General features: G+C 41.7%; 1 protein-coding gene across 3 annotated transcripts in view; it reads left to right on the forward strand.

Moving 5' to 3' along the window:
• Positions 1 to 12,571, forward strand: part of MLLT3 (MLLT3 super elongation complex subunit) — a 290,952-nt gene that overhangs the window by 173,880 nt on the left and 104,501 nt on the right. The gene's annotated exons all lie outside the window — the stretch shown is intronic.

Consider the following 12,571-nt stretch of genomic DNA (forward strand, 5'->3'; position numbering starts at 1 on the left):
TTACATGTTTGTTTAAGTCGTATGTAGGTAAAAAATGGATTTTTTTGTTTAAGATAATGGTAACAAAGGTGTGGTAAATTTTTGCCCATGTGATTTGTCTAGGATGGGGAAAATTTTTGAGTGATTTTTTACAACTGTTAAGCATTGTGAAATGTTTGCTTGCAGCTAAGTCAGCTGACAGACAAACACTATTGACTGGTCAAAATCTGCTTTACAGTTGTGCCATTGCGCTCATCAGACTCTACTTGAGATGAACTCTTGTGTCATCTTATGTTGGCAGTTCAGACCCCATAAAATGCTGAAATGTGCTTTTTACTCTAGAATTGCATTCACTTTTTTTTTGGAATATTTTTGATCATTTTGTATCCATGAATGTACCATTATAGGTAAGCATGTGTAGATGCTGATAAAATCTACCTGAAGACTTTGTAGGAAAGAGTTGAGTTTTATACAGCACAGAAGTTACTAACTTTTATGAGGTTATGGACACCCACTTTGAGAACTTCAGAAAAGCGGTTGACCTGTTCTTAAGAAAGTTACCCATAACTATAATTGGGTGAACATTTTGGGTTATATGGGACCCCTGAAGTCCTTTTTTTGGAGTTCTGCTTTGTCAAGCTTCTATCCTTTCAACTGAACTACTACTATGCATTTAAAATACAGTAGTCTCTCTCTTTACTGTGGTTCACTTATTGCAGCCTCACTGTATCGTGGGATTTTTAAAAATATTATATTTAATTATTTATCGTGGATTTTTTGCTATATCGCGGGATTTTGCGGTACTGTACACGTATGTTGTTAAAAGTTACTTAGGATTAAGAGTGTAGAATATATTTAAGAATGTAAGTAGTGTTTATAAAAGTGTGGAAAAGGTTAATAAGGGAGTGGGAAAGGTTAATAAGGGACTGGGAATGGTTTATAAGTGTGTGGGAAGGGTTTATAAAGCCTTTATATATAAATACCAAAATAAATGTAAGATTCCTACTTTGCAGATTTTCACCTATTGCGGGTGTGTGTGTGTCTGTGTGTGTGTGTGTGTAGAATGTAATACCCGTGATAAGTGAGGGAATACTGTATTGCAAGTATTCAATACTTTGGTCACATTTCATTTAATGCTGTATTATATCAGTAGATTGTGGATTAAATAGCTATTGGCCAGCTTTGGAAATAGATCACCACTTACAGTATTTTTGGGGAAATGTGTGTTCATGAAGAAATGGGCTTTTGTAATACAACTCATTTTATTTTATTTTATTTTTTTAATTAAGTGTATTGGCATGATATTGTTTAATAAAATTATATAGGTTTCAAATGTATAGTTCTATGATACAGCAAGTATATATTGCCTTGTGTGTTCACCACCCAAAGTCAAATCTTTTTCCCCCACCATCTGTTTGACCCCATTTACCCTTTACTACACCCCACCCCTGAACATGCCTGATCTTGTCTAATCTCAGAAGCTAAGCAGAGTTGGCCCTGGTTAGTACTTGGATGGGAGACAACTCACTTTTAAGTTAAGGATTTACTATATATTTATTAAGGAAATGTTGTTTTTTTTAATCTTCACTCAAGGATATGTTTAGTTTTAAAAATTGATTTTAGAGAGAGGAAGGGTAGGAGGGAGAGGGAGAGAGAAAGAGAATATATGAATCATCCACATGAGAGAGAAACGTGTTCTTTTCACATGCACCCTGACCCGCAACCTGGGTATGTGCCCTGATCAGGGATCGAACCTCTCGGTGTATGGGACAATGCTCCAACCAGTTGAGACACCCAGCCAGGACTGTGTTGCTTCATCTTTAATAAAAACAGAAACTCTATTTTATTCTTTTTACAGTTGCCAAGAGCATAGTATTGATGCTATTTTTCTGTGACTTTGCCATTAAAAATGAACCGGTCCATTTTAAATCCTAGTTCTCATGATTTTCTTTTCATGAGGGTAGCATTTTACACTTCTGATTATTCCTCTTGGGTATGCAGTTAGGTAGGTCATTGGAGCATGTGAATTATAGAACTTGAGTACATTAGGCTGCTGATAAGGGCCGTAGGAAAAAGTAAATATGACACAAGAACTTTTTAAAATAACCACTTAGTCCCAGAGTACTCAAGGGTTGCTTATGAGCTGGAGAAGAGGTTACAGGTCATTGATAATGCAGTGGAGTGTAGCACTGCCTTTTGATAAGGTTCCTAGTAGATTTCTGTCTTTTATCATACTCAGTCTTTATCTCAGAATTATCTTTTTCGACTTCCAACTTACCTTCTTTGTGTTTCTGTAAGTGCTGTGTGAACCCTGCAGATTTTTTTCCTATTAGACTTAGATTATGCCATGACAACTATAACATAATAAGCTGAAATGTGGAGTATTCAAGCACACCAGTTATTCAACATCAATTCTTTAAGGGACTGATGCCAGAAAATTTTGTGGTAACATTAAAATTTAAAAATTCATTTGAGATAAAAGTAATACCATAGATTCTTCAATTTTATATGGGAAAAATTCATCTTTTATGGGAACACTAAACATTTTTTAAATATCTTACCTAGAGTTTAGGCTACCTTGTATTATTTTTATCTGATATTTAAATATTTATTATTGTCTCAGTATTTGTGTCACTGACTTATGAACCATTTTGATTTTATTAGAAAAAAAATTCAGTTTTATCGAGATATAATTGATGCATAACATTGTTTAAGTTTAAGGCATACAATGTGTTGATTTGATTATTTATCTATTACAAAATGATTACCACAATAGCATTAGCTAATACGTCCATTGTGTCACATAATTACTGTTTCTTTTTTGAAGTGAGAATATTTAAGATATACTCTTTTAGTAAATGTCAAGTATATAAATCAGTAGTATAAGTTATAATCACCATACAGTACACTAGATCCCCAGAACTTAATCATCTTATAACTGGACTTTGTACTCTGACCAGCACTCCTCATTTCCTCCATTCTAGTCTCTGTTTCTGAGTCTGGCTTTTTTAGATTCCAAATATATGTGATATCACATCATTTGACTTCTGTTTGACTTTCATTTAGCATAATGCCCTCAAGGTTCATCCATGTCGTTGCAAATGGCAGGATGTCCTTTCTCTGGCTGAATAATATTTAATTATTTATGTGTGCACACACACCTTTATCTTTTCATATGTTAATGGACACTTAGGTTGTTTCCATACCTTGGATATTATAAATAATACTGCTGTGAACACAGGAGATGATATCTTTTTGATGTCCTGTTTTTATTTCCTTTGGATATATATCCAGAAGTACAATTGCTAGATTATATGATAGTTCTATTTTTAACTTTTAAAGGAACTTCCATATTGTTTTCCATAGTAGCTGTATCAGTATACAATCCCACCAACAGTGCATAAGTGTTTCCTTTTCTCCACATCCTCAGGAACACTTACTATCTCTTGTCTTTTTGATAATAGCCATTCTAACAGGTGTGAGGTGATATTTTATTGTTGTTCTGATTTACCTTTCTCTCATGATTAGTGATGATGAGCATCTTTTCATGTACCTTTAGCCATCTGTATGTCTTCTTTTTAAAAAATGTCTATTTACTTCCTCTGTCCATGTTTTAATCAGACTGGAGATTTTTGTTGTTTTTGTTTTTATTTTTTTGCTATTGAGTTGTAGGACTTTTTAATATATATTTAGATATTAACCCCTTATCAGATATATGATTTGCAGTTATTTTCTCTCATTTCAGAATTTGCCTTTTCATTTTGTTGATAATTTTCTTTGCTGTTTAGAAGCTTTTTAGTTTGAGGTAGTTCTACTTGTTTATTTTTGCTTTTTCTGCCTTTTGTTTTTGGTGTCTGTTAGAAACCTTGTACATGACTGTGCCTCTTCAGATAAACCTTGTTTTTCCACTGGGTTTTGGGGTGAGAAAGGGGGTAGTACTGTGTTTCTTATACCAACCATTGCATCTATGACATGTGTGTGTGTGTGTGTGTGTGTGTATTCTACCTTTAAAGGAATACATATATATATATTCTACCTTTAAAGGAAAAAAATCCTTTCTTCATATGTACTGAGTGAAATTATTGTGTACAGCTAGAGGCATAAATAGAATAAACTTACTGTTTTGGCTTTGCTTTTTTTCTCTTGCACTTCTTTTCAACTAAAAGTACATAGCATTATTACAGATTGAACTTGTCTTTTCAAGAGATCAGAAAGGTTGTTTTTAGAGATGGAATCATCTTAGAAAAATGCTTTCAGCTCTTCAAAAAAAAAAAAAAAAAACAAAAACGATTCCAAAGAACGTTTTGCCAGAAGAATCTTGAAAAATTGCAGATTTTTTCCTACTTTATAATCTATAAACCTATAGCTAAATAACTTTTTTTTTGGTCAGTAACATTTCCTTCTTTTCACTGGATTTTTTAAAAATGTTGCATTGTTTTTCTAAATAGCCTTAGAGAAATTTTGGTGTACTCCTCCTTGGAAGAAATGTATCCAGTTGTTCTGTTGAACAACTCTATATTAAAGATATCTTTGCTTAAAAGAAAAACTTTTGTGGAAAGGGCACCTTTTGATTTAAGCACAGTTTTCTGAGAATATTGAAATACAGAATGACTTCATTTACAAAGTCCTGAAGGTAGTTTCTTCTAAATGAGAGACCTTATTGGAGTTACTAGGGAAGTTATAGATTTGGTTTAGAATCTAGCTCCTATCAAGACTTAAGTAAGAAAAAGACAGAAGGTAGGGGGCCAGGAAATGGAAAAGATCAACAACCCATGAGCTTCTGGGAGGAGATTGCCTTTTTTTTTTTCTTTTAGCATATTAATAACTGCAATTTTATTTTTTGTGTTAAAATAATTTTTAATTATTATTTTGTACAGTTGTTCCAATTTTTCTCCCTTTGCCCTCCTCCGCCCATCCACCCGCCCCTCTCCCCCACAGTCAATTCCCACACAGTTGTCCATTTTGTGGGTCATTTATGCATGCTCTTTGTCTTGTCCCTTCCGCTTCTTTCCACCATTATCCCCCTACCCCCTCCCCTCTGGTGACTGTCAATCTGTTCCATGTTTCCATGCCTGTGGTTCTGTTTTGTTCATTATTTTGTTTATTAGATTCCTCTTATGGATGAGGTCATATGGCATTTGTTTTTCATCAACTGGCTTATTTCACTTAGCATAATATTCTCCAATTCCATCTGTGCTGTCACAAAGTGTAGGAATTCCTTCTTTCTTCCTGCTGCATAGTATTCCATCATGTAAATGTACCACAGTTTTTTGATCCACTCATTTACTGATGGTCACTTAGGCTGTTTCCAGCACTTGGCTATTGTAAATCGTCGGCAGCCGTCCGTCTCGAGAGACGATGGCGTAGCTTCTCGAGAGTCTATCTGCACCGCCGAGAATGGCTGTGCAGTCCGATTCGGGAGTGACAATCCCTGCCGCACTTGGTACAGGTGAAGGCAGATGGCTGTTGTTGCTGCTGCTGACGCTGCTTCTGCCTCGATCTTTTCTGGACCGCCTCCTCGTTGCGCGCAGCCTCCGCGTGTAATGTACCTTGCCTGACCGCGAGCCTCCAGGCTAGGTGGTCGTCTGCTTGAACTTCCCATGTGTTGAGATTGATGGAGCATTGTGTCATGTCCTTTTTGCAGATGTCTTTGAACCGCAGTTTTGGGCGCCCTGTCATCCTCTTGCCTTCTGCTAGCTCGCCGTAGAGGAGGTCTTTGGGAATACGGCCTGCATCCATTCTTTTGACATGGCCGAGCCACCTGAGGCGTCTCTTGCTAAGAACTGCATGCAAACTGCTCATATTGGCTCGCTTCAGCACCTCGGTGTTGGGGACCTTATCCTGCCAGGCGACATGCAGGACGCGTCGCAGGCACCTCATGTGGAAGCTGTTGAGTTTCCTTTCATGCCTTGCGTAGGTGGTCCACGTCTCGCTGCCATAGAGGAGAGTGCTGAGTACGCAGGCTTGGTAGATGCGCAGTCTGGTTTTCTCAGTGAGGCTGGAATTGTTCCACCCTCGCCGGTTCAGTCTGGCCATAACTGTGGCTGCCCTGGCGATTCTCCGGTTGACCTCCAAGTCGACTGACAGAGAGCTCGAGATGGTGGACCCGAGGTAAGTGAAGTCGTTGACAACCTCCAGGGTGTATCCGTCGATGCTGATGCATGGGGGAGTCCCCGTGCCTTGAGCCATAACATTCGTCTTTGTCAGGCTGATGACTAGTCCGAACTCCTTGCATGCGTGGGAAAGGCAAGTGACTAGCTGCTGGAGTCCCTCTTCGGAGTGTGATGTCAAAGCTGCGTCATCGGCGAAGAGCATCTCACGGATGAGCACCTCTTTGACTTTGGTCTTGGCTCGTAGACGGGCCAGGTTGTAGAGCTTGCCATCGGATCTGGTGTGAATGAAGACACCCTCGCTGCAGTCCTTAAAGGCGTATTGGAGGAGCATGGAGAAGAAGATTCCGAACAGCGTAGGCGCGAGGACGCAGCCCTGCTTTACTCCGCTGCTGACTGGGAAGGCCTCAGAGGTTGCGCTGTTGTAGGACACCGTGCTGTGCATGTTGTCGTGAAAGGACATGACCACAGCAAGCAGATGTGGTGGACAGCCAATCTTCCGTAGCAAGCTGAAGAGTCCGCTTCGACTGACCAGATCAAACGCCTTCGTGAGGTCGATAAAGGCGAGGTAGAGTGGTTTATGCTGCTCGTGACACTTCTCCTGCAGCTGGCGTAGGGAGAAGATCATGTCCACTGTTGATCGGCCAGCTCTGAAGCCACACTGGGACTCTGGGTAGACGCGGGAAGCAAGGGTCTGCAGGCGGGCAAGAACGACCCGGGCGAATACTTTGCCGACGACGCTGAGGAGAGAGATGCCCCGGTAGTTGTTGCAGTCGCTGCGGTCTCCTTTGTTCTTGTACATGGTGATAATGTTGGCGTCTCTCATATCCTGGGGGATGTAACCCTCCTTCCAGCAGAGACAGAGTAGATGGTGGAGCGGCTGTAGCAGGACTGGTTTCCCGCTCTTTAGGATTTCTGGAGGGATTCCGTCGCTTCCTGGTGCTTTCCTGCAAGCGAGGCGGTCGATGGCTTTGCCGAGCTCTGCCGCAGTAGGTGGGGTGTCTAGCTCCTCCATGACTGGTAGGTCTGGGATGGCGTTAAGAGCAGTGTCTGTTACGGTGTTCTTCGTTGCGTACAGCTCGAGGTAGTGCTCGGTCCACCGCCGCATTTGCTGTTCCTGGTCAGTGATGACCTCACCTGTCTTGGACTTAAGGGGGGCGATCTTGGAGGGGATTGGGCCTGTTGCCTTCTTGATACCCTCATACATTCCTCGTGCGTTGCCTATATCGGCGGCTTCCTGAATGCTTCTGCACAGGTTTAGCCAATAGGTGTTGGCACAGTGGCGGGCGGTCTTCTGGACTTTGTTCCTGGCAGCCCGTAGAGCTTGAAGTGTACTGGGAGTGGGCGTGACCTTGTAAGCCAGTAGGGCCTTCCTCTTAGCCTCGATCACGGGTTCCATTTCTTCCCAGTGAGCCTCGTACCAGTCAGCGTTCTTCCGCTCTTTCTTCCCGTAAGCAATAATGGCGGAGTTGTATATGGCGTCGCGGAGACGTGGCCAATTGGATTCAATAATGTCATCTGCCGCCACTCCCTCGCCGAGTGCATCTTCCATCTTGTTGATGAATTGCTGGGTCTTAACTGGGTTGCTGGCACAACTGGTGTTGATGCGTGGGCGACCCTTCATCTTGGAGTGGTGCAACCTCTTCGGCATTATGCGCACCTTGCTTACCACGAGGGCATGGTCCGTGTCGCAGTCTGCACTGTGGTAGCTGCGGGTGAGGAGGGTGCTGCCAATATCCGTTCTTCTGGTGATGACGAGGTCAAGCTGGTGCCAATGGCGGGAGCGGGGGTGCCTCCATGACACCTGGTGGATCTCTTTGCACTTGAAGAATGTGTTTGTCACGCACAGGCCGTGGTGACACAAAAGCTCAAGCAGTCGCTGACCATTCTCATTGATCTTTCCTCTCCCAAAGTTTCCAAGGCAGGTGGGCCAGGCCATGTGGTCGGCTCCTACTCTTGCGTTGAAGTCTCCAAGGAGATAGAGAGCGTTACTTCTGGGAATCTTGGATAACGCTTCGTCCAGTGCATGGTAGAACTGTTCTTTCTCTTCGGTGGTGGCGCAGAGGGTTGGGGCATACACGCTAAGAATGCTGACTGGGCCGAAAGTTGTTGACAATCGGAGGGTAAGTAATCTCTCTGTGCCTCCTGTGGGTGGCTCTATGGAGTTAACAAGCGTGTTCTTCACAGCGAACCCAACACCATGCTGTCTTGGTTGGTCCGGAGACTTCCCTTGCCAGTAGAAGGTGTAGTTGGTTTCTCTGATAGTTCCGTTGTCGGCCAACCGGGTCTCCTGTAGAGCCACAATGTCGATGTTTAGTCATGCCAGTTCCCTATTGATGACAGCGGTTTTCCTGGCACCCTTGATCCACGGAAGGTCTGCAGTAAGTCCGGGGCACATGGTCCTGATGTTCCAGCTAGCGAGGCGAAGAGCCGGAGGCTTCTTTCTTGTTGTTTGCTTGGAATTAACTGGTGCGGGTGTTTTGTGGCCCACTTTTCGAGAGGCGCCTCTCTGATCCCCACGCACCCAGTGGGGCAGGCGAGCCATGGCGAAATGGTAGCTGTCCAGTGAGGTGCGATGACCTCTCCCACCGTCAGAGGAGACCCCTGGTGCTCGTTTCCTTCGCCAATCGGATGAGCTTATAACCGGTATCTGTCTCCTCCCGTGTTGAGTCGACATCTTGCGATGACGCTGGAGTATCCTCTCAAGTGAAACTGAAGCTACAGAGCCTGGGCAGGGTGATATGGAGGGTCTGCTGTTGCCCATGCAGCAGACCCCCCCTCTCTTCGCAGCTGAAGGGTCCAAGGGAAAGACAAAGTCAATACAGCTTGGCTTCAGGTGCGCCGCAGGAGTTGCCGGTGTTGACTACAATGTCAAACCGCCTTAGGGACTCCGGCTCCGGATTTTCTGTCGGGGTTTACTCCCTTAGCCTTTCCCCTGAAGAGGTATGCCGCAAGGCAGCGGAGGTTTTTTGGAGTCAGAGTTTTCCTTCTCTGATTTTAGAGATGTCTTTCCTCTTTCCTCCTTTACAGTCTTGAGGGCAGCATTTACAGGCTAAAATAGAAAACTGGCAGTGTAACCTTCTAAGCAGATACTACCAATACCCTGCTTGGGTATACTCACCCAACAATAAACATCTCTTAAATGTCCTCCAAGTGCCATGCCTCGAATTAGTAAATGGCAGTGCAATGGCAGTCAAACATTTGGATCAGTTTCACTAATTAAACCACCAACACAAGTAGGTTTTTAAAACAATAGAATAGTGTCTCATTTTATTAAAAATAATAACTATTTTTAAGCAACTTACCAGCAACACTGAATAAAAACCTGGCTGTGTTTCCCACTGTTTCAACTGCTCCTCAGCTGGCTTTAACACAGCAGTATCCTGACTGGTGGCCTGAGTTAAGACTTGAAGAACAACAGTGCTGGCACTATTGAGATCCATGGAAACCAATTGGCTCAGTCCGAATAGCCCGGCTCTCCAGCTTCCACTGTCCAACACGAAGTGGCGTCGGTTGGTCCCGCGCCCCACGCTTGCAAGTCCACGCGCCGCCGCCCACTGATGCCGAAAGCGGCTTCTAGGAACGCGCCATGTTCTGAGTCGCAGCTCTAAACGATGCGGACGCTAGAATATCGCGTCACAGACATCCACAGCAATAAAAAGATCAAAATACTGATACACAAAACAACACAAATGAATCTCAAAAAGCATTACGCTAAGTGAAAGAAGCAAAGCACAAAAGTCTACATGAAGTTCTAGAAAATGCAAAATTATAGAGACAGAAAGCAGATCACTGGTTGCCTTGGGCTATGGGGCTAGAGGAAAGGATGATACAAAAAGACACAGGATAATTTTTAGGGAGATGGAAATGCTTTAATCTTGATTCAATAGTAGTTATGCTACCGAAAAGCAATTTGGGGTCCTGCTGCCTGCCGCCACCCTCTAGGCAAAATTCCAGAAGCAAAGGTTTGGTGATAAAGAAAGTCTATCCAGTCACAGCTTCAATTACTTAAGCCTATCAATTAAGGCTAAACTCTGACACCTGGGCCCTGCTATCATTTCCCCCTGTTTTAATCACCTTATTTCTATAGGGCTAGTTACAAACTAAAACAGCATAAAATACAAAAACTACACAACTTTGGAAGAATGACAGGCTTCTGCCTCATAGCCTGTTCCCTCTAGAACACCCAAAGAATAAACCAGGGACCCTCTGCCAGGCCAGCCCAATCCTTTAGAAAAATAGGAAGCCCCACACTTTGTTCTTCCACAGAGACACGAACTTAACAATATACTGTCTAAAAACGCTTTAAGAGAACTCCAGAAACCAGTTAAAAAGTCGTAATATCCCAGGAAAGTGCAAAGCCAAAACCAGCTACATTAAAATGGTTAAAAAAATCATTTCACCCATGAGAGCCCCTCCCCTAAACCAGCGCAGAAACAACCTTAAAGAAATGAAGACCTAATAATTATGAGACAAAAATAGTGACACTGTGAACATTGTAAATAGTGACACTGTGAACATAGAGGTTTATAGATTCTTTTGAATTGGTGATTTGGGATTCTTAGGGTATATTCCCAGCAGTGCAATTGCCATGAGAAGGGAACGAATTGTATGGGAGGACTTATTTTCCAGTGACACACAGACAATGGTTTCATCTCCAAAATATATAAAGAACTCGTACAACGCAACACCGGGAAGATGAACAATTCAATTAAAAAGTGGGTAAAGGATCTGAATAGACACTTCTCCAAGGAGGACATACAGATGGCCCATAGACATATGAAAGGATGCTCAACACCACTAGCCATCAGAGAGATGCAAATAAAAGCCATAATGAGATACCACCTCACACCTGTGAGAATGGCCTTCATCAACAAATCAACAAACAACAAGTGCTGGCGAGGATGTGGAGAAAAGGGAACCCTACTGCACTGTTGGTGGGAATGCAGACTGGTGCAGCCACTGTGGAAAACAGTATGGAATTCCCTTAAAAAACTAAAACAAGGAGATTGCCTTTATTTTGAGTTCTTATTTTTTTTATTGGTGGGAGGGGTAGAGGATAGTGAGCAATAAACTTGACGCCAAGACTTGATATAATCTATTCTTGAATTTTAAGCAAAAGGGCCAAGAAGTGTACCCCATGGAGAAGCACGTCTCAATTTCATTGAAATATTTCTATTTGTTTTTTAAAACACGAACTGTGAATCCTTCTTGAGTGATTTTCACATATACTCTTCAGGATATGAGGATTTTTTAAAGAGTTTATGATTACAACAGATTATTTTTCTCTCTAGATTGTTGATCTTCTTAATAGCTAAAATAAAGTCCTAATGAAAAACTGCAGAAGGGTTTGATATCTATTACATTTGATTGAAAAAGGATAGGTTTCTCTTTTGGGTATTGGCAAAGTAAAGATAGATAAGTGTATGTCATATAACTAAAACTTGTCATTCTACTGACCCACATCTCTGGGTTTCCTGTTGGGAGGGAGGGTGATACAATTGGAAAAGTTTTGAAATCAGGCAGAATTTAGTAAAAACTTAATTTTTTTATCATCTTCTAGCTGAAGAAAGTTATTACATCTTTTTGAATCTCACTTTGTCATCTGTGAAATGGACAAGACAGTGTTTTTCTCATTGGGAATGTGTAACTGTGGTGTGTGGAACATAATAGATACCCAGCCCCTGGGTTCCATTTCCTTTGGTTGCTGGTTTAAAAAAATCATCAGATCTTTAACCACTTTTATATTGAAAACTTGAAGGTACAGTGAAAAAGTTTTGTTGTTATATCTAGTGCAAGCTACTGTAGATGTATTCACAGGAAAACATGGTTCCCACCAGTTTGTGTGGCCAGCACATTGATGGACTTGTGTCAGGATTAAAGATTAGCCTATGATGTCTTTCCTCAAAAAGTTAAATCTGACTATTTATATTTTGCTTGTATAAAGTGAAACAAAGATCTGTTTGGAGTATAATTTTTTGAGATAAAGTTTTCATTAGAAAAATTATTAGTTCTTACCATTGTTCTTAATTCTATATTTCTAAAAGATTAAAGGCTTCTTAAAGCCATAAGAAGATTTCCTAAGTTGTATGTTCAGCAAGGTAGTCATATACTTGTATTTCTATGAAGAAAAAGCACAAAGGTGCAAGCATCGTCGGAGAATTGAGTTTATTTTACAACTGCCCCCCCTTTTTTTGCACTGGAAATCAAGTGGTCTGCCTTGGTTCTATTCTTTATGGAATAGAGGCAGGGTGTGGTGGCTCCCCCCACCTTTTCTTTTTCTTTTTTTCCCTCAATTCAACAGGGCAAAGTCTAAACATGTTGTTCAGTCTATTTCTGAGTCACTGGCAAGCAGTTAATTTTGAGGACTGAAAATTAAAACTAACCACAGCAGTTGTTTAAACTAGGGTTTCTATAGGCAGAAATCCAATTCTGTTCAGACACCACCTGTTTCAGTGGGACATCTCAGACACCCATTTGGC

The sequence above is a fragment of the Furipterus horrens genome, unplaced genomic scaffold (assembly GCF_987537825.1).
Source record: "Furipterus horrens unplaced genomic scaffold, mFurHor1.1.pri manual_scaffold_4, whole genome shotgun sequence".
In the NCBI taxonomy this organism is placed as follows: domain Eukaryota; kingdom Metazoa; phylum Chordata; class Mammalia; order Chiroptera; family Furipteridae; genus Furipterus; species Furipterus horrens.